Raw genomic sequence first — 25,151 nt, 5'->3', positions numbered from 1 at the left:
CTCGTTCGAAAATTTTGACGTTCGGGCACTCAATTTAGTCAAAATGACTAAATTGTAAAAGTTGCAAAATGTGTATTCTAGTTTACAAAGGTACTAAGTACTTGTGAGTAATGGGTTTTTAAATTGGGGTCCTTAAATGGTAAATAGCCCATTTTGTAATTAGTGGACAAAGATGGACATGGCATGGTATGTTTTTATTTATTTTTCATTAAGGGTATTTTAGTAAATTGGTAAATAAAGCTAAAATAATTAAGAAAAAGATGTCATCTTCTTCATTTTTCTCATGCCATAACCGTATATGGAGATGGAAGACATGGCTAGGGTTTTTAAAACTTCCAAGCTTGATTGTAAGTCCATCTTTTCCCCATTTTTAAAGTTCTTTACATTTTTTAAATCCCGGTAACTTGTTCTACTTATTTCCACCATTAATTTGAGCTAAGGTTCATGTCTAAAAATTTACCCATGAATAATATGCATGTATTTTGATGTATAATGATAGAAAATGAAGGTTGAGTGTTAGATAAACGACTTTTGCTAAGCGATTTTACGTGAAAACGAGTAAAATGACATAATCGGTAAAAATACCTAATGTTCATAAACACATGTTAGAGTGAGAATTGGATGTTTCTGTAGAAGGGAAAAATGATTATCATGTCAAAAAACATAAGAAAATAGGGTGAAGTTTAATTTAAGAGATTTGGGGCAAAAGTGTAAATATGTGAAAGTTTAGGGGCAAAATTGTAATTTTTTTAAAATATGATTTTGGGTTGATTTGAATAATATGAGTCCTAATTAGGCTATATTTGAAATGATAGAGCAAGGAAAATCGAAATTCGGGCTAAAATTGACAAAATGCCAAGTTGTGGACAAAATGGTAAAAATGACCATTTTCGCATACGAGGTAAGTTCATATGATTTTAATAATGCAATGTGTATTTTAATGTTAATGTTATGATATTATATGAATTGTAAGTATACATATATGTGAATAATTTGATATTATGTAAATGATGTAACATTACTATATGTTGTTGATGTCTTTATAATGGTATGATGATTATTATTTACGAATTGTTGCATGCTATGATTATTTTTGAATTATTATACAAATTATGTGGAATACTTGAAAAATATGAGTTGCCACTGGAGTATCAATATTGACATCACGAGAAAGATGGCAAAGGCGTATGATCGAGGAAAGAGCCCGTTTGAACCTTAGGAATAGGTTAGGATACAAGTGACATGTCAGTAGGAAATTGAGATCCGAACTCGTTGAGTTGTGGTCCGAGTTCGTGAGAATTATGAGGCATCCTAACTCCTTGAGTTGCGTTCCGAGTTCACCTATGGATGCAAGCATCCGAACTTGTAACACCCCAAACCCGGCCCAGACGTTAAGGCCGAATCCGACGTGCCACTTTGAAGTCAAAAACCCGTGTTCCCTTTTTAGTGTTTTAAAAAGCCGACTTTTGTCAAACTAACTAAGTGAATGGAAGCTGGGCACCAGGTAGGTATCCATAACAGAGGAGGTGAGCCATGAAGGTTGCTTAAGTACCAAGCTCTCCGATTGGATCCAATCTTAGACATGCCCACATCCATTGCCACACTTGGTTATAACAAGTTGAAATTTCTTTGAGTGATTATTTTTGGTAAATCGAATATTCGTGACGTCGTGTTATTTAAAAAAAAAGTATCATTTTGAAATCACGCCCTAAGTCTAGCCCATTTGAATTAGTATCCATCAATTTAAAGTTGTTTTTAATAATATAATCCCAGAAAAATCAAAGAAGAAAATAAAGTTAAAATGGCCTTATTACAACCCAAAAATTAAATAGTAATTAAAAATAACTTAAGAAAACCAGTCTCTTTTCCAAACCCAAAAGTATTCACCATGGCCACTCTGAATCCCCTCCGACTCCAAGTCACCCATATTAAGGCTCACCTGCAAGGTTAGAGAAGGGGTGAGTTTGGGGAAACTCAGTATGTAAGGAAAACCCATTCAAAGCCCAAGTCAGCTCAAGCCCATTGGGCATAAGCCCATTCAGGTAACAGTGGTACTGGGCCAGAGCCCTTTTTAGATTACAATAAACTGGGCCTTAGCCCCTTATTCAGATAACAGTATGGCCCATAGGCCCATTTCAAAATACATGCAACATCAGTAAGCATATGCAAGCCCATTTGGGGGGACTACTCAACCCACCAACCACTACACTCCACCCGTACCAGCCATACACTCCATGTAGGGAATAGCTCAACCCACCCAGCCCAACACTCCACAGTTGCAGCCTTGCTGCTCAGTTAACAGTAAATGGAGGCTCCAGTACGTGGACAAGCCACTTTCAGTACTTCCTCCGTCAATATCCCAGTCCCATGCATCAGATAATAACAACATGGCATTAAGTAAATAACAACAGTCAAACATGCATTTAGGTCAATTTAACCCTAGGGGTATTTCGGTAATTTATCTCCTAGGGGTAAAACTGTAAATTTTTTACTTTTAAAGGTATTTCAGTAATTTATCTATTTTAGGGTTTTTCATGCCTATTCCTACCTTTCACGTACTAACAGAATCACTACCGAGGGTTCTTACCGAATTGGGCCCGTGGCCCATCATTCTAATTTTGGCCCATTAAGCCCCAAAATATCGAGGGCACAGAAATCATGCACTTTGCAGTCCAAACATTGCAGCTTACCAAAAACATTAATCGATTTACCTCACGAGCATTCGCACACTCGCAAATCTACAAAATACCGATTTTCGGCATTTCGGCTTTTCGACTTTTGCCGATCTAGACTAGAAAAGAGGGTGTTAGTTACACACCTGTTTGCAACGATATGCTGATGAGATCCATACACGAACCGCCTACAATTGGATTATTAACATATTAATCTAACTATTCAAATACAAACTATGTATTAACCCCTTACAATATTCGGCCAACCACACCTACAAATCATAGTAAGCTTATAAGAAATCAATAAGCAACTCATTAACAAATTTTTGTCAATGTTTACCACATAATCATAATTTCACTGCAAGCTGTCTTCCTGAGCAACAGTCACTAAATCATTTATAACTAGAGCTACGAAACTCCAAATCAAGTGCCGTTAATTTTCCCTAAAAATAGACTCATATATCTTCTATCCATAAAATTTTCAGAATTTTTGGTATGGCCAATCAATACCATATTTTTCTTAAAGTTTCCCATGTTTCACTGTTTGACTAATCTGACCACTCTTCATTACAAATCAAATTTCTCATTGTACAGAATTCAAAATATATTCTCGTTTATTTCATTTGAAACTATACTCATTAAGATTTAATTTCATAATTTATTCAGCTTCTAATTCATCTCCCACAATTTATGGTGATTTTCCAAAGTCATGTTACTGCTGCTGTCCCAAGCAGATTTATTACCAAATCACTCTTCCACACCTAACTTGCATGCTTGTTATTTAAACATGTATATCACCAATCAATCATCACATATCTATGATTTTACTTAAGTATAATCTCCATTTCATCATTTTAAAGCACAACATGTTAGCCGATTTTTCCCCTTAGCATCTATGGCACATGCATGCTCATTTGTTTGGCTCAACTTCACCTATCTTCCAGTTTTCATCAAAAGAACATGAAACAACAACCAAAAACCAAAATATGCTTTATGAGTTAGGATAGAATCAAGAAGAACTCATGAACATCAAGATAGAAGCAAAGTACCAAGAACTTACCTTCAATTTTTCCCCCTCCTAGTGACCGAATATTCAAGGGTTTCCTCCCCTATTTGCTCTCTCTCAAATTCGGCTATGAAGAACAAAGAATGAACAAAAACCTTCATTTACTTCCTTTTGTTATTCTTATCACTCAACATTTTATGACACATAAATGATATACTAATATTTGTGCCATACTCATGCCATAATTCCAATAAAAATATGCCCATAATGCTTACCATGCCCATCATCCATTTACTATTAAAATGCTAATGCCCATCATCCATTAACTATTAAAATGCTAAAATGCATACATTATCAACTATCCATCACCTTGGCCGGCCACTACATTAAAAGTGGGGAATTTGACATGCAAATCCTCCTATTTTGCACTACTATTTATTTGGCCACTACAAATTAGCCTATAGCATTTTCAAACATTTTCACATAGGTCCTATTTCATAATTTCACTCCCTTTTTCTTATGGAACAAAAATTAACTAAAATTACCGGGTTCTATCTTAAGCTTGGGCCTTCTAGAGCCCCACTAACATAATTAAACCTATGCCAACATTCACAGAATTCACGAAAATTGGGGCGTTACAACTCTACCCTCCTTAAAGAAATTTCGACCTCGAAATTTACCTGATCCAAATAGTTGAGGGTATTGTTGACAAATAGTCTCTTCTGATTCCTAAGTAGCTTCTTCCCTTCCATGATTACGCCACAGTACTTTTACCAACGGAACCGACTTCCTTCTTAGAACTTTAACCTCTCGATCTAAAATTTGTATGGGTTCTTCCTCAAAGGTCAAATCAGTCCTTACTTCAATCTCCTCCATTGGCACAACATGTGAGGGATCCGATCAATATCGTCTTAACATAGACACATGAAAAACGTCATGGATTCTGTCTAACTCTGGTGGTAATTCTAACTGATACGCTACTGGCCCTACCCGCTTAAGAACTCGATAAGGCCCTATAAACCGCAGACTCAATTTGCCTTTCTTGCCGAATCTTAAGATCTTCTTCCAAGGTGAAACCTTTAAGAAAACCATATCCCCAACTGCGAACTCTATCTCTTTGCGCTTTAGATCCGCATACGAATTTTGTCTATCAGATGCCTCCTTTAATCGATCTCTTATCAACTTAACCTTACTTTCAGTATCTGCCACCAACTCCGGTCCAAGCACTTGTCGTTCACCCAACTCTGTCCAACACGTAGGCGTACGACATCTCCGCCCATAAAGTGCCTCATATTGAGCCATCTGAATACTTGCTTGGTAGCTGTTATTGTATGCAAACTCCGCCAATGGCAAGTAGTCCTCCCAACTCCCACCAAAATCGATGATACAACCCCTTAACATATCCTCCAAAATCTGAATAACCCTCTCCGACTGTCCATCTGTCTGTGGGTGAAAGCCAGTACTGAAATCCAAACGTGCACCCAACGCCTCCTGCAACTTCTTCCAGAACCGAGATGTAAACATAGGGTCTCGGTCGGAAATAATCGACACTGGCACTCCATATAGTCGCACTATCTCTGCCACATACAACCTAGCCAACTTTTGCAGGGAGTAATCAGTACGAACTGGTATGAAATGGGCAGATTTTGTTAACCTATCCACCACTACCCACACAGAACCTTTCTTGGTGGGTGTCAAAAGTAGCCCACTCACAAAGTCCATAGTGACTCTCTCCCACTTCCACAATGGAATTTTCACCGGTTGCAGTAATTCAGAAGGAAATCGATGTTCAGCTTTCACTTGCTGGCATGTCAGACATTTCCCCACGAACTCTGTTACTTCTCGTTTAAGCCCAGGCCACCAGTACAGTTCTCACAAGTCGTGATACAACTTATTCCCTCCAGGATGCATGCCACAAAGTCTCCCATGAGCTTCCTTCAATATTGACTGTCTCAAGTCAGAGTCCTTTGGAACACAAATTCTTCCTCGGAAGCATAAAACTCCTTCAATATTCAGTCCAAAATCCTCATTCTCACCCTTCTCAACTTGCTGAAACCGAAGAACCAACGAGTTATCCTTCAACTGTTTTTCTTTAATTTACTCAGTCCAAATAGGCCTCACTTGCAATTCTGCTAACAGACTTCCATCATCAAACAGACTCAAACGTGCAAACAAGGCTCTCAAATCAGAAACAACCCTTTGACTCAACGCATCAGCCACCACGTTAGCCTTACTTGGGTGGTACTCAATCGAACAGTCGTAATCCTTAAGCAACTCTACCCATCTTCGTTGCCTAAGGTTTAACTCATTCTGAGTTAACAGATACTTTAGGTTCTTATGGTCCGTGTATATGATACACTTTTCTCTATATAAGTAATGTCTCCAGATTTTCAACGCGAAGATCACTGCTGCTAGCTCTAAGTCGTGCGTAGGGTAGTTCGCTTCATGAGACTTAAGCTGCCGTGAAGCATAAGCGACCACCTTACCCTCTTGCATTAGTACACACCCTAACCCCACATGTGACGCATCGCTGTACACAGTGAAGTCCTTCCCAGACTCCGGTTGAATCAACACTGGTGCTTCAGTCAATACCTTTTTTAAATGGTCAAAAGCTTTTTGCTGACTCTTAGTCCAGACAAATGCTACCCCTTTCCTTAACAGTTTCATCAATGGTGCAGCAATCAGAGAAAATCCTTCTATGAACCTTCGGTAATAGCCTGCCAAACCCAGAAAACTCTGAATTTCCGATACTGATTTTGGTGGCTTCCATCCCAGAACTGCCTTAACTTTTCGAGGATCCACTTTAATTCATTCAGCAGAAACCACATGACCTAGAAAAGCCACTTCTCCAACCAAAATTCACACTTACTAAACTTTGCATACAGTTCCTTCTCTCTCAGTACTTGCAGCACAATACGTAGATGCTCCTCATGTTTCTCCTCGATTTCCGAGTATACCAGAATATCATCGATGAAAACTACTACGAATCGGTCCAAGTAAGGTTGGAACACTCGATTCATCAGATCCATGAAAGCGGCAGGTGCGTTCGTCAACCCAAACGGCATAACCAGGAACTCGTAATGACCATATCGAGTCCTGAATGCTGTCTTATGAATATCCACTTCCTTTACCCTTAACTGATGGTATCCAGATCGAAGGTCAATCTTGGAAAATACCGAAGCTCCTCTAAGTTGGTCAAATAAATCATCAATCTTTGGCAGAGGGTATTTGTTCTTTATTGTCAGTTTGTTCAACTGGCGGTAATCGATGCACATGCGCATTGTCCCGTCCTTTTTCTTCACAAATAGCACCGATGCTCCCCATGGAGACACACTTGGCCTAATGAAGCCCCTATCCAGCAACTCTTGAATTTGAGCCTTTAACTCCACTAACTCCTTCGGTGCCAGCCTATACGGTGCGATGGACACAGGCGCCGTTCCAGGCAACAAATTTATTCCAAACTCAACTTCTCGGTTCGGAGGCAATCTTGGAAGCTCCTCCGGAAAAATATCTTGGAACTCCTTTACGGTCCTAACCTTATCCACTGTCAGTCCCTCCTCTTCTGACTGACTTACAAATGCCAAATAGACCTCACAACCTTTCCGAATCCACTTTTCGGCTCTTAATGCCGATACCACATTGGACAAACAATCTCTTCGCTCACCTATCACCATAACCTCCTTATCCTTTGTGGTCCTTAACACCATTCGTTTAGCAGCACAATCCAGAGTCGCTTTATGCTTAACAAGCCAGTCCATTCCCAAAATAAGATCAAACTCTCCGAACGGTAACTCCATCAGATCTCCAGGGAAAATCTTACCTTGAGTTTCTAAGGGTACTTCCCTATACAGTTTGTCTACCCTAACCGAGTGATCCAAAGGACTTAGTACAGATACCCCACTCACAATCTCCTCAGAGTGCACACCCAACGACCCAGATATGGCACATGCAACATAGGAATGAGTAGATCCAACATCTACCAAGGCAGTATACGGCATGCTAGAAATAAAAAACGTACTAGTTATGACGTCAGGTGCGTCACCCTATTCGCGGCGACGAGCAGTATATACCAAAGCTGGCTGACGAGCCTCAGTGTTAATAGTACCCTTGCTAGGTGCCCCACGTCCATGGCCATTGTCACCGCGACCTCGGCCATGACCTCTCGATGGCGACGGTCCACCTCGCGCTATTTGCACGGGTTGCACAGCCCTTTGTTCAACCACTTGAGCCTGAGCTGGCTTCTTAGAATAATCCCTGATCTTATATTCCTTTGATCCACAATGAAGACAAGCCCCAAAACGTTTCCAACATTCCCTCAGATGCATTCTACCACAATCTCCACAAGCTTGTGGTCTAACATTATTCACCGGAATCGCTCGAATTGGTTCCTCCATCCTAGCTCTCTTAACATTTCGGTTTGCAGCACCAGTTGGTCTAGCATCTCTCCTGAACCGATTTCGATCCCTGTCGCGGTTCTTTCATTCAGCTTGCTTCACCTCTTCGGCTATCTTAGCATTTTCTACTAGTGCAGCAAAATCGAGCTCTTTTTGTGGAGCTATGAGTACCCTTAGCTCATCATTGAGGCCATCCTCAAAGCGAACACTGCGCTCGTATTCGGTAGAGACAATACCATTAGCATACAGGCTCAATCGCAGAAACTCTGCCTCATATTCAGCAACGGTCTTACCACCCTGGGTCAGGTTCAAGAATTCCTTCCTTCGTGCATCCACATAGCTAGCTCCGACATACTTCGCCTTGAAGGACTGCTTAAACAACTTCCAAGTTACCCTCTCAGCTGGGGTACCCTCTCTCACAGTGATCCACCACTGATACGCCTCGTCCCGTAGTAAGGATACTGCTCCTTTTAACTTTTTCTCTACTGAGTAGTCCAAGTCATCCATAGTCCGCTCCGTGGCTTCCAGCCAGTACTCAGCCACATTTGGGGCTACTCTAGATACACCCCTAAAAACTTCCGCTCCGTTGGCCCAGAGTCGCTCAGAAATGGACCCGCTATTCATGGGCCCGATATTAGCTCCGGCCACCCTTTCCAGAACTCTTAACATGGCCTGGGACAGAGCGTCATCCCCCGTGGCCCGATCATACGGCCCATTCTCATCCACCGGTAGTGGTCATGCTACTCCAGCAGGTATGTGTTCAGAAGACGAAGATCCAGCTTGAGTACTACCTCGGCCTCGACCACGGCCTCTTTCCCGAGTAGTTCTCGTACTTATATCGATTTATCTGATTACGAATTTTATGTAGTTAGTTTACTGTTTCCACTATTTATTACAGAATATCTTATAAACAGATAAGGTTTCAGAGTTGTTCTCGCGTAACCACAGTTTAGCTACTGCCTCAGTTTCCTAGGGCTTAGTTTACCCTACAGTATCAGTTTCGTAGCCTTTACGCTATATTATCTATAGTACTATCTCTAAGGTTTAGTACTAACTACAGTACAGTTCAGTATATAAAACAGAATAGTACTTACAACCTTGGTGCCGGGGATTCAGTGTGCCACCTCATCAGTTTTCAGATAAACTCAAAAGATTTAGACTTTTTGAAATCCATTTTCCAAACATTTGTGTTTAAAAAAAAACAAGTTCGGAGATTATCTCCTTTAAACAGAAAATTTTCAAAAGTCAAGTTTTTCCAAAAATACCCTTTTTTGGCATAAAATTTTGAAAACCCTTTTTGGACCCAATCCACAGCCGAGTTGTTGCAACCTAGGCTCTGATACCACTAAATGTAACACCCCAAACCCGGCCCAGACGTTAAGGCCGAATCCGATGTGCCACTTTGAAGTTAAAAACTCGTGTTCCTTTTTTAGTGTTTTAAAAAGCCGACTTTTGTCAAACTAACCAAGTGAATGGAAGCTAGGCACCAGGTAGGTATCCATAACAGAGGAGGTGAGCCATGAAGGCTGCTTAAGTACCAAACTCTCCGATTGGATCCAATCCTAGACATGCCCACATCCATTGCCACACTTGTTTATAACAAGTTAAAATTTCTTTGAGTGATTATCTTTGGTAAATCGAATATTCGTGACGTCGTGTTATTTAAAAAAAAACAAGTATCATTTTGAAATCACGCCCTAAGTCTAGCCCATTTGAATTAGTATCCATCAATTTAAAGTTGTTTTTAATAATATAATCGCAGAAAAATCAAAGAAGAAAATAAAGTTAAAATGGCCTTATTACAACCCAAAAATTAAATAGTAATTAAAAATAACTTAAGAAAACCAGTCTCTTTTTCAAACCCAAAAGTATTCACCATGGCCACTCTGAATCCCCTTCGGCTCCAAGTCACCCATATCAAGGCTCACCTGCAAGGTTAAAGAAGGGGTGATTTTGGGGAAACTCAGTGTGTAAGGAAAACCCATTCAAAGCCCAAGTCAGTTCAAACCCATTGGGCCTAAGCCGATTCAGGTAACAGTGGTACTGGGCCAAAACCCTTTTCAGATTACAATAAACTGGGCCTTAGCCCCTTATTCAGATAACAGTATGGTCCATAGGCCCATTTCAAAATACATGCAACATCAGTAAACATATGCAAGCCCATTTGAGGAGACTACTCAACCCACCAACCACTACACTCCATCCGTACCAGCCATACACTCCATGTAGGGAATAGCTCAACCCACCCAGCCCAACACTCCACAGTTGCAGCATTGCTGCTCAGTTAACAGTAAATTGAGGCTCCAGTACGTGGACAAGCCACTTTCAGTACTTCCTCCGTCAATATCCCAATCCCATACATCAGATAATAACAACATGGCATGAAGTAAATAACAACAGTCAAACATGCATTTAGGTCAATTTAACCCTAGGGGTATTTCGGTAATTTATCTCCTAGGGGTAAAACTGTAAAATTTTCACTTTTAAAGGTATTTCAGTAATTTATCTATTTTAGGGTTTTTCATGCATATTTCTACCTTTCACGTACTAACAGAATCACTACCGAGGGTTCTTACCGAATTGGGCCCGTTGGCCCATCATTCCAATTTTGGCCCATTAAGCCCCAAAATATCGAGGGCACAGAAATCATGCACTTTGCAGTCCAAACATTACAGCTTACCAAAAACATTAATCGATTTACTTCACGAGCATTCGCACACTCGCAAATCTACAAAATACCGATTTTCGGCATTTCGGCTTTTCGACTTTTGCCGATCTAGACTAGGAAAGAGGGTGTTAGTTACACACCTGTTTGCGACGATATGCTGACGAGATCCACACTCGAACCGCCTACAATTGGATTACTAACACGTTAATCTAACTATTCAAATACAAACTACGTATTAACCTCTTACAATATTCGGCCAACCACACCTACAGATCATAGTAAGCTTAGAAGAAATCAATAAGCAATTCATTAACAAATTTTTGTCAATGTTTACCACATAATCATAATTTCACTGCAAGCTGTCTTCCTGAGTAACAGTCACTAAATCATTTATAACTGGAGCTACGAAACTCCAAATCAAATGCCGTTAATTTTTCCTGAAAATAGACTCATATATATTTTATCCATAAAATTTTCAGAATTTTTGGTATGGCCAATCAATACCAGATTTTTCTTAAAGTTTCCCATGTTTCACTGTTTGACTAATCTGACCGCTCTTCATTACAAATCAAATTTCTCATTGTACAGAATTCAAAATATATTCTCGTTTATTTCATTTGAAACTAGACTCATTAAGATTTAATTACATAATTTATTCAGCTTCTAATTCATCTCCCACAATTTATGGTGATTTTCCAAAGTCATGTTACTGCTGCTGTCCCAAGCAGATTTATTACCAAATCACTCTTTCACACCTAACTTGCATGCTTGTTATTTAAACATGTATATCACCAATCAATCATCACATATCTATGATTTTACTTAAGTATAATCTCCATTTCATCATTTTAAAGCACAACATGTTAGCCGATTTTTCCCCTTAGCATCTAAGGCACATGCATGCTCATTTGTTTGGCTCAACTTCACCTATCTTCCATTTTTCATCAAAAGAACATGAAACAACAACCAAAAACCAAAATATGCTTCATGAGTTAGGATAGAATCAAGAAGAACTCATGAACATCAAGATAGAAGCAAAGTAACAAGAACTTACCTTCAATTTTTCCCCCTCCTAGTGACCGAATATTCAAGGGTTTCCTCCCCTATTTGCTCTCTCTCAAATTCGGCTATGAAGAACAAAGAATGAACAAAAACCTTCATTTACTTCCTTTTGTTATTCTTATCACTCAACATTTTATGACACATAAATGATATACTAATATTTGTGCCATACTCATGCCATAATTCCAATAAAAATATGCCCATAATCTTACCATGCCCATCATCCATTAACTATTAAAATGCTAATGCCCACCATCCATTAACTATTAAAATGCTAAAATGCATACATTATCAACTATCCATCACCTTGGCCGGCCACTACATTAAAAGTGGGGGATTTGACATGCAAATCCTCCTATTTTGCACTACTATTTATTTGGCCACTACAAATTAGCCTATAGCATTTTCAAACATTTTCACATAGGTCCTATTTCATAATTTCACTCCCTTTTCTTATGGAACAAAAATTAACTAAAATTACCGGGTTCTATCTTAAGCTTGGGCCTTTTAGAGGCCCACTAACATAATTAAACCTATGCCAACATTCACAGAATTCGCGAAAATTGGGGCGTTACAGAACTCGTTGAGTTGTGTTCCGAGTTCATTATGGATGCGAACACCTGAGCTCGTTGAGTTGTATTCCGAGTTCATTATGGATGCGGACACCCGAGCTCGTTGAGTTGCATTCCGAGTTCATTATGGGTGAGATTATGGTAGCTTTACTACATAAACAGCAGGCTATTGTGTTTGTCTAGCTACGGGCTTCCGTATATTCAATTATATTCCGAGTGTTCAACGGGTAATTTGACGGAGTATTCGATAATGGTCCCAATGAGACAAGCAATTGGTGAGTATGTTCTTAAGTTAAATTACAAGTTGTACAGTTATATACACTAAACTTACGTGTGATGCCTTGATATATGAAGCATATAGTATTGGTGAATACTATGAAAATGACATGATAAGGAATAAGTCTTGATACTTGATGAAATTGAGATTATGGATCTATGCCTATGAAGCATAATTATGTGTTCTTTCCATGATGGATGAAATGATATTGTATAGATTTAGTGAATAATAGTTGTGATTGAGTAAATTTAGCCTTGGCAGTTTTGGGTTACTGCAGTGATGCAACTTTGGGAATTCACCATAAATTGTGTAAATTGAGTTAGTGATTAAAGCTCAATGTGTGTAGTTTCACATAGAGGAAACGATACACGCAATTTAATTTTATGTTATGAGATATTTAAATTATTGTGAGATAGAGTCTGAATGACTTCGAGATCCTCTGTTCCTATTTTAGAAATTCACTAAAAATTGTGAAAAAATAATTAGGAGTTATAATTTACATTTATAAATTCCTTATTGAGTCTATTTTTGAGAGAAATAAACGGCATTGCCCTTTGAATTCTGTACAGATATAAAATTGATTCGTAGTGAACAGAGGTCAGAGTAGCCGAACACTGAAACAGGGGAAACTTTAATGAATAAACTGTATTAATTGGCTAAGTCAAAAATTCTGAAAATTTTATGGAAGAAAGGTATATGAGTCTAATTTCAAGGAAAATTAACAGAACCTAATTTGGAGTTTCTTATATCCAGATATAAATGATTTAGTAACTGTAACTCGATAAAACAACTTAATCTGAACATGTGTAATTGTACAATTATAGTGTTTTATCTTGAAAAGCATGTTTGTAATTGCTTATTAATTTCATATGGACTTACTAAGCGTAAAGCTTACCCCTCCTCGCCATTTCTTTAGTATTGGCAGGTTGGCTCGGGGTTGGAGATCGTCGGAGGCAGAATCACACTATCAAGCTATCATTTTTGGGAGAATTAATTCAAATATTAGAAATATCAAGTGAGTGGCATGTATAGGAAGCTAGTTTTATGACATGTATTATTATTATGATTTGGCCTAACCTATTGATCTACGTTGAGTTATCGTATATGGCCATGGGATGTGGTCCATATTCACTATGGTTTGTAAGCTTAATTAATCATGTCATGTTCTATGTTTCTGGTGTGACGAGGTAGTTAGCTTTGTTTGTTGTGCATGATTGGTGATACATTAGGTAAGTTGAATGCATACCTATGGATTATGAATTAAATGTAAATAAGTAATAATGCCTTGGACATGAATGTTTAATGGACAAATTGGTAACCACAGTAAGATGGTATTAAACGAGAATAAGATTTGGCATATCTAGTTCTAGTTAATGTAAGAATGTACATTACATACATGATGGTAGGCAAATGATACGTTGGTATTAAAATAGATGATATTGAATGTTATTGAACTCATGTATGTGCTAATATCTTGTGTTGAGGTTGATAGTCATGGATGTTGGTTAAAGTGAAAAATGTTTAAAATGAAAGACTTGTTGTTGCGTGAAATTTTTCAAGTTTTCGTAAGTTCTCAGTTTAGTCCCGAAACCGTTTTAAAGTATGTTTTGGGCTTCGTAGACCCAAATAAGGGATGTTATGCATGTGTCTGAATAGTTTTGAATTAAATGAAATTTTAGGGTCAGTTTTCATTTGTGTGCATGTTTAAGTCCGGTAATGCCTCGCATCCGATCCCAACATCAGACACAGGTAAGGGGTGTTACATATTTTGAGTTCCTAAAGTGTTTAGATGTGTTATAGGAAGGTTGATGGTGGTTTGAATTTGTTTTTAGATTGTTCAAACATGTTCTAAGTAATTTGTTTCCGCTGTTGCGACATCCAACGCCCAATGTCGCAAAACCCAACCTTCGTCGCAAAACCCAACCTTCAATGTCGTGACATTAGAGTCATTGGAGCATTCTATTTTCGGTGTTGTGACGTCTAAAGCCCAGTGTCGCGACATCCATTTTCCAGTGTCGCGACATTGACCATGTCTACCCTGTTTTGCCCCAATTAAGCCTCGAATGACCCCAGATTATAACCAAACTTTAAAGTGAGCTTAAAAATGACTTAAATATCTTTAAATGAGTATATATTATGTTAAAGAGAAGTCTTGATATTGATGCTTAAGTTAAATTAGCTTCAGCACCCAAATGTGATATGTCTTGCTCGAAACATATCGGTTCATTCCAGGTAAGGGGTGTTATAGTCTTATATGTAAATTTTTAGTCCAAATCTTATTTTAGTTTAAGTCGCACGCCTGATCATGATTTGTAATAGTTAATTTTGATGACAATTATTTGAAAGTTTACAATTTTTACTTATAATTTCTTTTCAAAAAGTTTAGATTATTTTTGTTTGGATGCTTTCATTAATTGGATTAAGATTTAAGTTTAAATTAATCAGTTTACTTGTGGATTTATCAAGCAATTAGAACAAATTCATGCTCAGTGGAAAGGTGTCAAAATTAACTATTACAAATTACGATTTGTTGCTGTTAAATGACAAGCAAGGGTGACCTCCTTGTTACAGGCCTGTAGTGGGCCAAATGTGCACGGGCCCATTATAAACAAACCAAAAACAAATAAATAAATATAAAAACCACAGTCTATTAACCCAAGCCCAATAATTAAACCCTGACCCGAATCTACAGGACCCGACAGGTCCAGAACACTAAAACAGGACAAAACCTGAGGACATCTCCTTTTCCTCTGCGCCGCAACCAAGCAACCCCCCATGGACGGCCTCCGTACCGTCTAGCAGCCACCCCCGTACACATACTAGCAGACCCCGTACCTGGAAAAAGACAAACAGGATGCAACAGCAAATAGAAAGAAAGAAAAAAATTGTATTTCATTTTTATTTTTTTACATTCGGCTATAAAAGCCTATTGATTTCGATTGTAAGGGCTTTTTTTTACGGGATATACAGAAGCAATATACAAACAGAGGTGATTTTCAGTCTCTTACTGGCTTTAGTTCTTTGATTGGGTCATTTTTATTTTTTTTTCTCTTCAATCTTTCGTTATTATACTTGAAAATAAAAAGAAACGAAAGGGGATCTTACTTTGCAAATTCGCCACGGGTTCTTCTTTGCTTCGCTGAAATCGAAGTCTGAGGAGTGATCTTGAGGTTGCAAACTGATTTCTGGGTTCTAGAAGTTTCATTGTTGGCGGCGACATGCTAAAGGAAACCCTAAAAGAATGGGCTGATAGCATGATTTATTTCTAAGGGGAAGGATTTGTGTTTTAGGTAAAAAAACGATTGAGAAAGGAGGGGTTTAGTAGCAGATCTAAACGGCGTCACTCCAAAAGGGGGTAGGGTCCGCGTGTCTACCCGTTTGAAGACCCGGATCCACCCTTTTGCGCCTAGAATGGAATATTTGTGCTGAAGGTCCCTCCTCCTTGTGCTGCGTTGTAATCTGCTCCCATTTGCATTTGATTTGCTTTATTTTCTTTTAGATTATTCCCAAAATTTGAAATACTTTTATGTTGTAGTCTGCATCTCAACACAATGTTTCAGGATCAGGGATTATTTCAATCTTGATCCCTGTGAATTCATGTGTGTTATATATGAGTCTCCATTAGTAGTTTACTTATTTGGTAAATTATCTTTTTATTTTACTTTGATTTCAATTAAGTATTTTATTAGATTTATGTTATAAATTTGGGTTTATTCACTCATATATTTTCAGTCCTTTTATTAATGCATGTATATTCATCATTATTTTATTTTCATTTTTGTTTTTTTATTGTTTATATTAGTTGTATTGTTAATATTAATTGTATCATTTGTATCATTGATTACTTATTTGTTGTAATTTGGGTAATTGAAGTTCCACATGTTGCATACTATTTTATGTATTGTTTTATGAATTATCATACATGTATATACCTTATAATAAAATTGGCTTTATTCTATGAACATTATTAACATTATTAACTATTTTTTTATATATATGTTATTTGTATTTTTTTTAAGAAATCGCATGTTATATGCATTAGTTAAATTTTAACTATACGTATACAAAAATTATTGATATATATAATTTAAATATATTTTTAAACGTTAATATTTTTATACATATAATTTCTTTTAGATTTATTCACGTATCTTTCTTATTTAAAAAGAAAATCCCACATATTTTGTGTATAATTTAAGTTATTATTAAACATATATTTAGAACTTATATTTAATTTGTATCCATTGTTAAAGCCAAGATATTCTTATACATATATATAGTTTTTAAATAAACTCATATAATTGTTTTTTTTTTAAATTATTACACATATAAGTTGTGTTTAATTCTATAATTCATATTTTAATTGATATCTTCACATATAATTATTTCTAATATTTCTTCACATGTATATGGTACATATTAAATTAGTTTTACTATGGTACATGTTATTATTTTCATATAACTTTATATAAATATTTATATATATATATCCCTATTTTTTAAGCTTGTCAACCTATATACCTAACTTATTAATATTATACCATTTTGATTTTTACATTTCATTTGCTTCACATATATCTTGTTGTTTTCTTTATATCTTATGGTATGAATATATATAATCATTGCATGGTATTCGTCTTAATGATTTGTTAATTGTTCTTCGTATGTGTTTGAGATTTGATTATGATCTCCGGATTAATTATATTTAATTGCATATTCTGCTAGCCGATTAATATTATTATTCATCAAGCATCGTACCATCATATGTGCCTTTTACCCTATATCATTGTTTCACTTAATTTTTGAAATGTGGTTCTATAAAACTCAAATTTTATGATTAATTTCGTCTTATTTCAAATCGAGTTAATACGTCTTAAGCTAGCTTTATAATCATTCATTCAAAAATTCTTCAAAACGAAGACGACATTCGATGTTTGGCAATTCGCAGAATCGTGCCCTAACGTGTTGGGTTGCAATTTCGCGTTTGCTCAAAATAACCGAATATCACTTCAAAATTTCATTCATGTCTTTTAAAAATTCTTTAAAATGAAGACGAAATTTGATATTTGGCAATTCACGGAATCGTACCCTAACGTGCTGGGTTGCAATTCCGAGTTTGCTCAAAATAATCAAATATCCCTTCAAGATTTCATCATTCATTCAAAAATTCTTTAAAACGAAGACGAAATTTGATAATTGGCAATTCGCGGAATCGTGCCCTAACGTGCTGGGTTACAATTTCGCGTTCGCTCAAAATAATCGAATATCACTTCAAATTTCACTCGTATCTTCTAAAAATCCCTTAAAACGAAGGCAATACTCAGTGTTTGACGATTCGGGAATCATGCCCTATCGCGCTGGGTTGTGATTTCTCGTTTGGTCAAAACAATCGAATATTCCTTTAGGTTTTCACTCATTTTTTTAAGAAAACATTTTAAAACGAAGGTGATGTCCAATGTTTGGCAATTTGAGAATCGTGCCCTATCATGCTGGGTTGCACATTTTCTTTAGTTCAAAACAATTGAAGATCCCTTCGGAGTTTCACTCACATTTTCTAAAAACTCTAAAAAACGAAAGAAACGTTCGATGTTGGGCAATGCAGGGAATAGTGCCCTATCGTGCTGGGTTGCAATCTCCCGTTTGTTCAAAATAATCGAATATTTCTTCAGAATTTCACTCGTATTTTCTAAAGCAAGGCAATGGTTAATGTTTGGCAATTCGAGGAATCGTGCCCTACTGTGCTGGGTTTCGGTTTTCTGTTGAACTAAATAGTGAGCATCCTCTTGTGAGTTTCAAATAAAAAATTTTCGAATGCCAAAACAAGAAGATTTTTGACAATCAACTCGGGTTATTCAACTGTTATTAAAAAGAACCACATTTCAAAAACATTTTTAATTTTAGACATAAGGACAGTATTTAATTGATTTGGTACCAATTTTGGGCATAGTGAGGGTGCTAATCCTTCATCATGCGTAACCGACTCCCGAGCCCGTTTTTTAAAATTTTCGTAGACCAGAGTCGTTGTTTTAGTAAACTAAAAATGTTTTATTGAAATAACTTCATTCTTAGGTGATCCGATCACACCAAAATAAAGATCGGTGGCGACTCCATATTTCTATTTTCCAAAAAGTCGATCCCCCGTATTTTCATCGAATTTAAAATTTTAAAATATTTCGAAAAAGGGATGGTTTCGACAAGGCCAAATTTGGCCCAGACCAAATCTACCCAAAACAGACCCTAACCAATACCCAACTATCCCCTAAAACAAAAATCCAAAACCCAACAGCAAGCCCAATACATAACACTAGCCTAAAACCCTAACAAAAAAACCCTAGCCTCTCTTTACCTCTCCTCACCCTAGGCGCCGCACTAGCCATCTTCTGACACCACCCACCGCCACCTGCTCCACCGCCTAAGTCCCTATCACTACTTGCATCTGCAAAAGGAAGGAAAAGACAGTAAATATAAAAAAATGAAACAAGTTGTAATAGCTATAAAAAGCCAAATCTAAAACCATGTTAAGGGATTTTTTCGGGGAATATATTGAAGAATACAAAAGCATTGGATTTTAACACAAAAACAGTGATTCGAACACCACCAAAATCAGAGAAACAGAGAACAAAAATCGAAATAAAAAAAACGAAGGTGCTTTTTTTTATATTTATTTTCGAATCGATTACTTTTTTTTTCTTTTCCTACTCATAACCATATAGAAATATATGTATATATTCAAAAAAACAAAAAAAATAAAAAAATATTTCTTACCTTTTCCGGCCACCGTGTAGCTAGTGGCGGCGGTCGACAGCTGTCCCCTCGCCGGATTCTGGCCTTGGCCAGAGAGAAAAATGAAGGAGAAAAGAATTTTTTTTTGAATCAAGGAAGAAATGAAAATTTTAAAAAAAAAATTGGCCTTATATAGCCTCCCAAAACAACGTCGTTTTGGAGGCTGCCCTTTAGCCCCAAAACGACGTCGTTTTGGCCATGCCCGACCCGTCCGACCCGACCCGCTAGAGGATCAACGTGTTTTTGTTTGAATGGGTTATTTATGCGCGCGGTCCTTCTGCTTTTTCAAGCTCTTGCAATTAAGTCATTTTTTATTTTCAATTTGGCCCCATAATTTTTTGCGCTTTTCAATTTAATCCCTATTGATGCGCTGCGTTTTGAGGGGAAGGAAATATTGCTGTTTCAGTCCCCCTACGTTTCACGTGTGTTCAAAATGGTCCTTTCCCTTTATTTTTTTTTCAATTTCGCCCCAAATATTTTATTTTTAGCTCAATTTAATCTTTTTTAGTTATTTTACTATTTAAATCAATTATTTTAGTATTATTATTTTTATTGTATCTATTATTAATATTATTACTATTATTAGTCTTAGTATTTATTTTAATTAATACTTATATATATACGTTTTGATATAGTATTAAATTATTATTTTTAATATTTTTAAAGAAATATATATATATTATTAACTTCCATGTTTTATTACTATCACTATTATTTTATGTATCTCTATATTATATTTAGCTTTATATATATCATGTCTTACTGTTATATATATATATTATTACTATGTATATTTTTAGTATATATATATTTATGAAGTATTATTAATAGTTGTTTTTAACATTATTATTATTTCTAATATATATATATTATGTAAATATTCTAATGTTATATTATATATATATATCTTTCATAATATTATGAATATATGTTTTTAATATCACATTTTTATATTATTATGTATATATCAATATATAGTATTTTTTATTATTACTTTATTTTAGTATTATTATTTTATTTTATTTACTTATGTGTGTTTCATTATTATTTCTAGTATCATTATTATTATTACTATTGGTATGTATTTTCATATATGCATATATATACGTATTCATATAATAGTATTTTTAATTACCTTATTTTAACATTATTATTATATTATACATTTTCCTTTTCATGTTCATGTTCATTTATCTATTACTCTATTAATAATTAACTTAATTTACTGATTATTATTATTATTATTATCACTATTGTTATATTTAGTATTACTTTTATTTTCATTATAACTATTCCTATTATTAATCCTCGTATTATTACTATTGTTTTTTTGTTTTTATATTATATTATATTATTAGTTTTGCTACTATTAGTATTAGTTTTAGTTTCAATTAGTATTTTAACATTCATATATATATACTTTTATGTAATATTGTTAATAATTATTTTTAAATATCATTATTATTTTTAATACATGCATATATATATATATTATGTGTATATTCTTTTAATAGATATTGTGTATATATATATTTTATATATTATTTTTAACTTTGTATTATGTATACATTTTTAATGTTATCCTTTTATATATCATATACATACTTTCAATACTATTAATGCACCATTAATACCTATTATTGTATATATCTTAATATGTGTATGTATGTAGCGTCATTAGTATTATTAATATTACGTTTTTTTTCGCCACCTTACGTACTATTAAATGTTCATATATATATACGTTTATTGTTTTTATTTCGTGTTTAGCACTATTATTATGTTTAATATCATATGCATGGTTATTGTTTTTAATTTTATTATCATATTTATTATTTGCCTCGATACATTTCCAATTCTTTTTTGGTCCTTATCCATTCTGCATTAGGTTGCTTTTCTTATTGTATTATTAGCATATCGTTATTTGTATTGTTATCTTCTTTCATTGTAAATATTGTTTTTATTTTTATTTTTATTTTTATCCTAATACTCTTATATTATATGTTAATATTTTTCATTCATTATATCGTTTATTTGCACCGTTAATTTATTTATGAATTTTTATTTTAAGAAAAAATATTTTATTCAATTTTCTTTTTTATCAATAAATAAGGCAATGAATCGATTTAACATTAAGTCATCGATTTCATCGCTATGTTGGGTGAAATTCGTCGGCTCGTGTTGAAAACGGGACACCCTTCTAAAAATCGAAAACTAAAAATTCTCATTTTTCAGTCGGATCACGATTAAATTTTAAATTGAATTCGTATTTTTGAAAATCAAGACAACACGTGTTTAACAAGATACCAATTTTGGGCGTCGCGAGGGTGCTAATACCTTCCTCGGGCGTAACCGACTCCCGAACCCTATTTTTCTCTGGATTTTCGCGTAGACCCAAACTCGATATCTCTCTTGTTTAAAAAATAGATTTTCTTTTTTTTTAAAAAAAATAGAGAATTTATTAGGTTTCCGATCACACCTAGAAAAAAGATCGGTGGCGACTCCTTTTTTTAATAAAATCAAAAGTCGTTTTCAAATTTCCAATAAATCGCCTCAATTAGCGACCGAAAAGAAAAAAGATTTTTACGTCGCTACACTCCTGATGCTAATGTTTCTTTGTAATTTGTTTTAAGCAAGGTTGAGATGTAACACTCCTCGCTTGTCTCCATCACCAGATTAGGGTTACAAGATGTTATGATAATTAAACAGTCAAGAATACGAAATTTTAATTCAATATTTACTTAAAACATACCTTTGTAGACAATAATTCAATAATCATAAAATTCTTACAAAAATGGGGCTTAATCAAACCTACAACTTTAAAATCAATTTAGAAACAAGCAAGGACTAATTTGAAACAAAACAAAAAAGTAAGGTAAAAATAGAAAATAGGGGTCAAACGACCGTGTTATCAGGCTGTGTGCAGGTGCATGACATGTGGTGATATGTGACATTGTAGTGTTGTTCAACCGTATGTAAGGTCTAAAACCATGTAGGTGGAGGCACACGACCATGTCTTCAAATCGTCTAACAGGCTGTGGTCGTGTGATCCAATTGACACCTAAATTAAACATAGCACACAGTCGTGCCATATGCCCATGTAAAACACACGACCATGTGTCAAGCCGTGTGCCAGACCATGTGAACTTAAATGTACCTTCAAATGCAAGTTATACCATTTTGTACTTACTTAGGTCACAAGTATACTATTAATCAATCATTCAACTTGTTCAAATCACACTAAAAACATATCAAAATATGTCATTTACCTAATTCTAACCAATATGCTATAAGGTACTATCACAAACAACATTCAAGTCTTGCATTCAACTTCAATTTTTACCAAGTTCAAACTTAATTAAATAAGACCATATATGGTGACAATATACCACAATTAAATCACCAAATAACACTCATTGCTAAAGCATATGCACTATATATTAGCTATCAAAAGAAAACCATACATATATACCAATTAATAGAATTAAAAACAACTCCAACCAAAGTATACCTATTCAAACATTACCTATCACATTTAATTCATTTAAACAAATATCACAGTCAAATCTCTAAACCAAACTATGATCCACCACATAAATTTCCATAAACATTCAACTTATATACAAGCACAAAATATACCACTTATAAACAAATACAAGATACTCCTATTATATGCCACATATCCCAAAATAAACGTTCTCAAAGTCTACTGAGAGATAATTGGATAGTGTGATCTTCAACTTGATCCGATTGCCTAGTTCTGCAAAACGATATCTACAAGAAAATAGGAAAAACGCTTTAAGAAGCTTAGTAAGTTCATAAGTTGAAACGATATAACTTACCTTGAAAACATAATTTAATAATTAACAAAATCATTATCTAGCATTAATCCTGTCAACCACGACCATTCAATAGGTGAGTTTTCATATATATATATATACACGAGTCATTTAATGATTTCATCTGTACAGTATCATTCATTATCAAGTCATGATATAATATCGAAAATCATAAAAACATATACAAGTCATCAACAAGACATTACAAGCAAATATCAAGTGCATATAATCATCATGTCATTTAACCATTGAAAATTCAACCCGATGAATGATATGAACAGATACGGATACGTGGTTATCCACTCAAGACATGCCAGAATGCTCTACTGAGCCAATCCAACTAAGAACACGCTTGAGCACCAAGTGCCTAGCCTGTAGGCTAACATCTCTCCAGAAACACGCTTGGGCACCAAGTTCCATGTAATACCCCTACCCGTATTCATTGCCGGAATAGGGTACGAGGCATTACCGGAGTTTACGAATTAATTTTTTTTTTCAATTCAACATATTTTCATGATACATTCATGCATTTATATAAGATAACGTCATCACATATCTATAACCAGGTTTGTTAACCATACTAATGGCTAACTTTACATTCATTTCACGTTAACATTTACCTTGTTAGCTTATACATGCCATTGATTTCCAAAATAAAGTTTCTTTATATATCGAAATCCTGAGGTTGACAGTGTGATGTATCTCCGACCAAATCCGACCTCCGAGCTCTTAACACTACAAAACAGGGAAAAAGGAAACGGGGTAAGCACTTTGTGCTTAGTAAGCTCATGTAACAAGAATTATACTTACCTAATGTTTTCAATACAATATAATAAACATTCATATATCCATTCAATGCATTATTACCCTAACATGCACAAACTCAACAATATATATACCATGATTGATGTACTCATCAATACCATGATTTTCATTCCCTTATTATTTTTCATATTTATCCCGTTGAATTTATCGGAATTTCGATGGATTTTCAGAGGTACACTTTTAGTGTACAATTCCGGGTCCGTCAATTCATATTCATGTGCGCACATTTCCATTTCAGAGAGCACACTCCCGCGAACCTCAACCTTGCAGCGGGATTACCAGTCCAGGCTAAATCTCCTGCAATATAAACTCATAGAGTATTGTCGGGATTACCAGTCCAGGCTAAATCCCCTGCAACGACAATTACTCTAATGAGCTTGGATCTGAATTACCAGTCCAGGCTAAATTCAGACCCTAATTCGGATTACCCGTCCGGGCTAAATCCATTTTACACATATTCTTCGGGAGGGCTATATCAGGATAGGATCACTCGTCCGGGCTAGATCCTTTTTACCGTCAATTCCTTTTCAGAGATCCATCGAATTTTCCTTTCATTCAAACGAGATTTCTTCCCATTTTATCAAATATATCAATGTTTCATAAATTTTCATACAATGAACATTCAAGTCATATTCATATCAAAAACATGCATTTCAAGCATTTAAGAATATAATTCAAGTTACATGAACTTACCTTGATACTTGTTTGTAAACAGTAAAAATCTATTAATCCCGAACTTTTTCCTTTCCTCGATCTAGCTTCGTATTTGAATCTTCTGGATCTAAATAAATAAATTTAATTATCAACCTAATACATTTCATGTTCATATGCAACATTCTCTATAATTCAACTATTATTTATAGTTCATTCAAAGCTGTCTACTTGAGTCATAGTCACTAAATTATTTATAACTTGAGATACGGAACTCCAAATTAAGATCTGTTAATTTTCCCTGAAACTAGACTCATATATATTTTTACCATAAAATTTTCAGAATTTTTGGTTTAGCCAATCAGTACAGTTTATTCTTCAAAGTCACCTCTGTTCTGTTGT

Source organism: Gossypium hirsutum, chromosome A08 (genome assembly GCF_007990345.1).
Source record: "Gossypium hirsutum isolate 1008001.06 chromosome A08, Gossypium_hirsutum_v2.1, whole genome shotgun sequence".
NCBI classification, from domain to species: domain Eukaryota; kingdom Viridiplantae; phylum Streptophyta; class Magnoliopsida; order Malvales; family Malvaceae; genus Gossypium; species Gossypium hirsutum.
The sequence above is the reverse complement of the archived record's forward strand: the minus strand, read 5'-3'. Positions refer to the sequence as shown.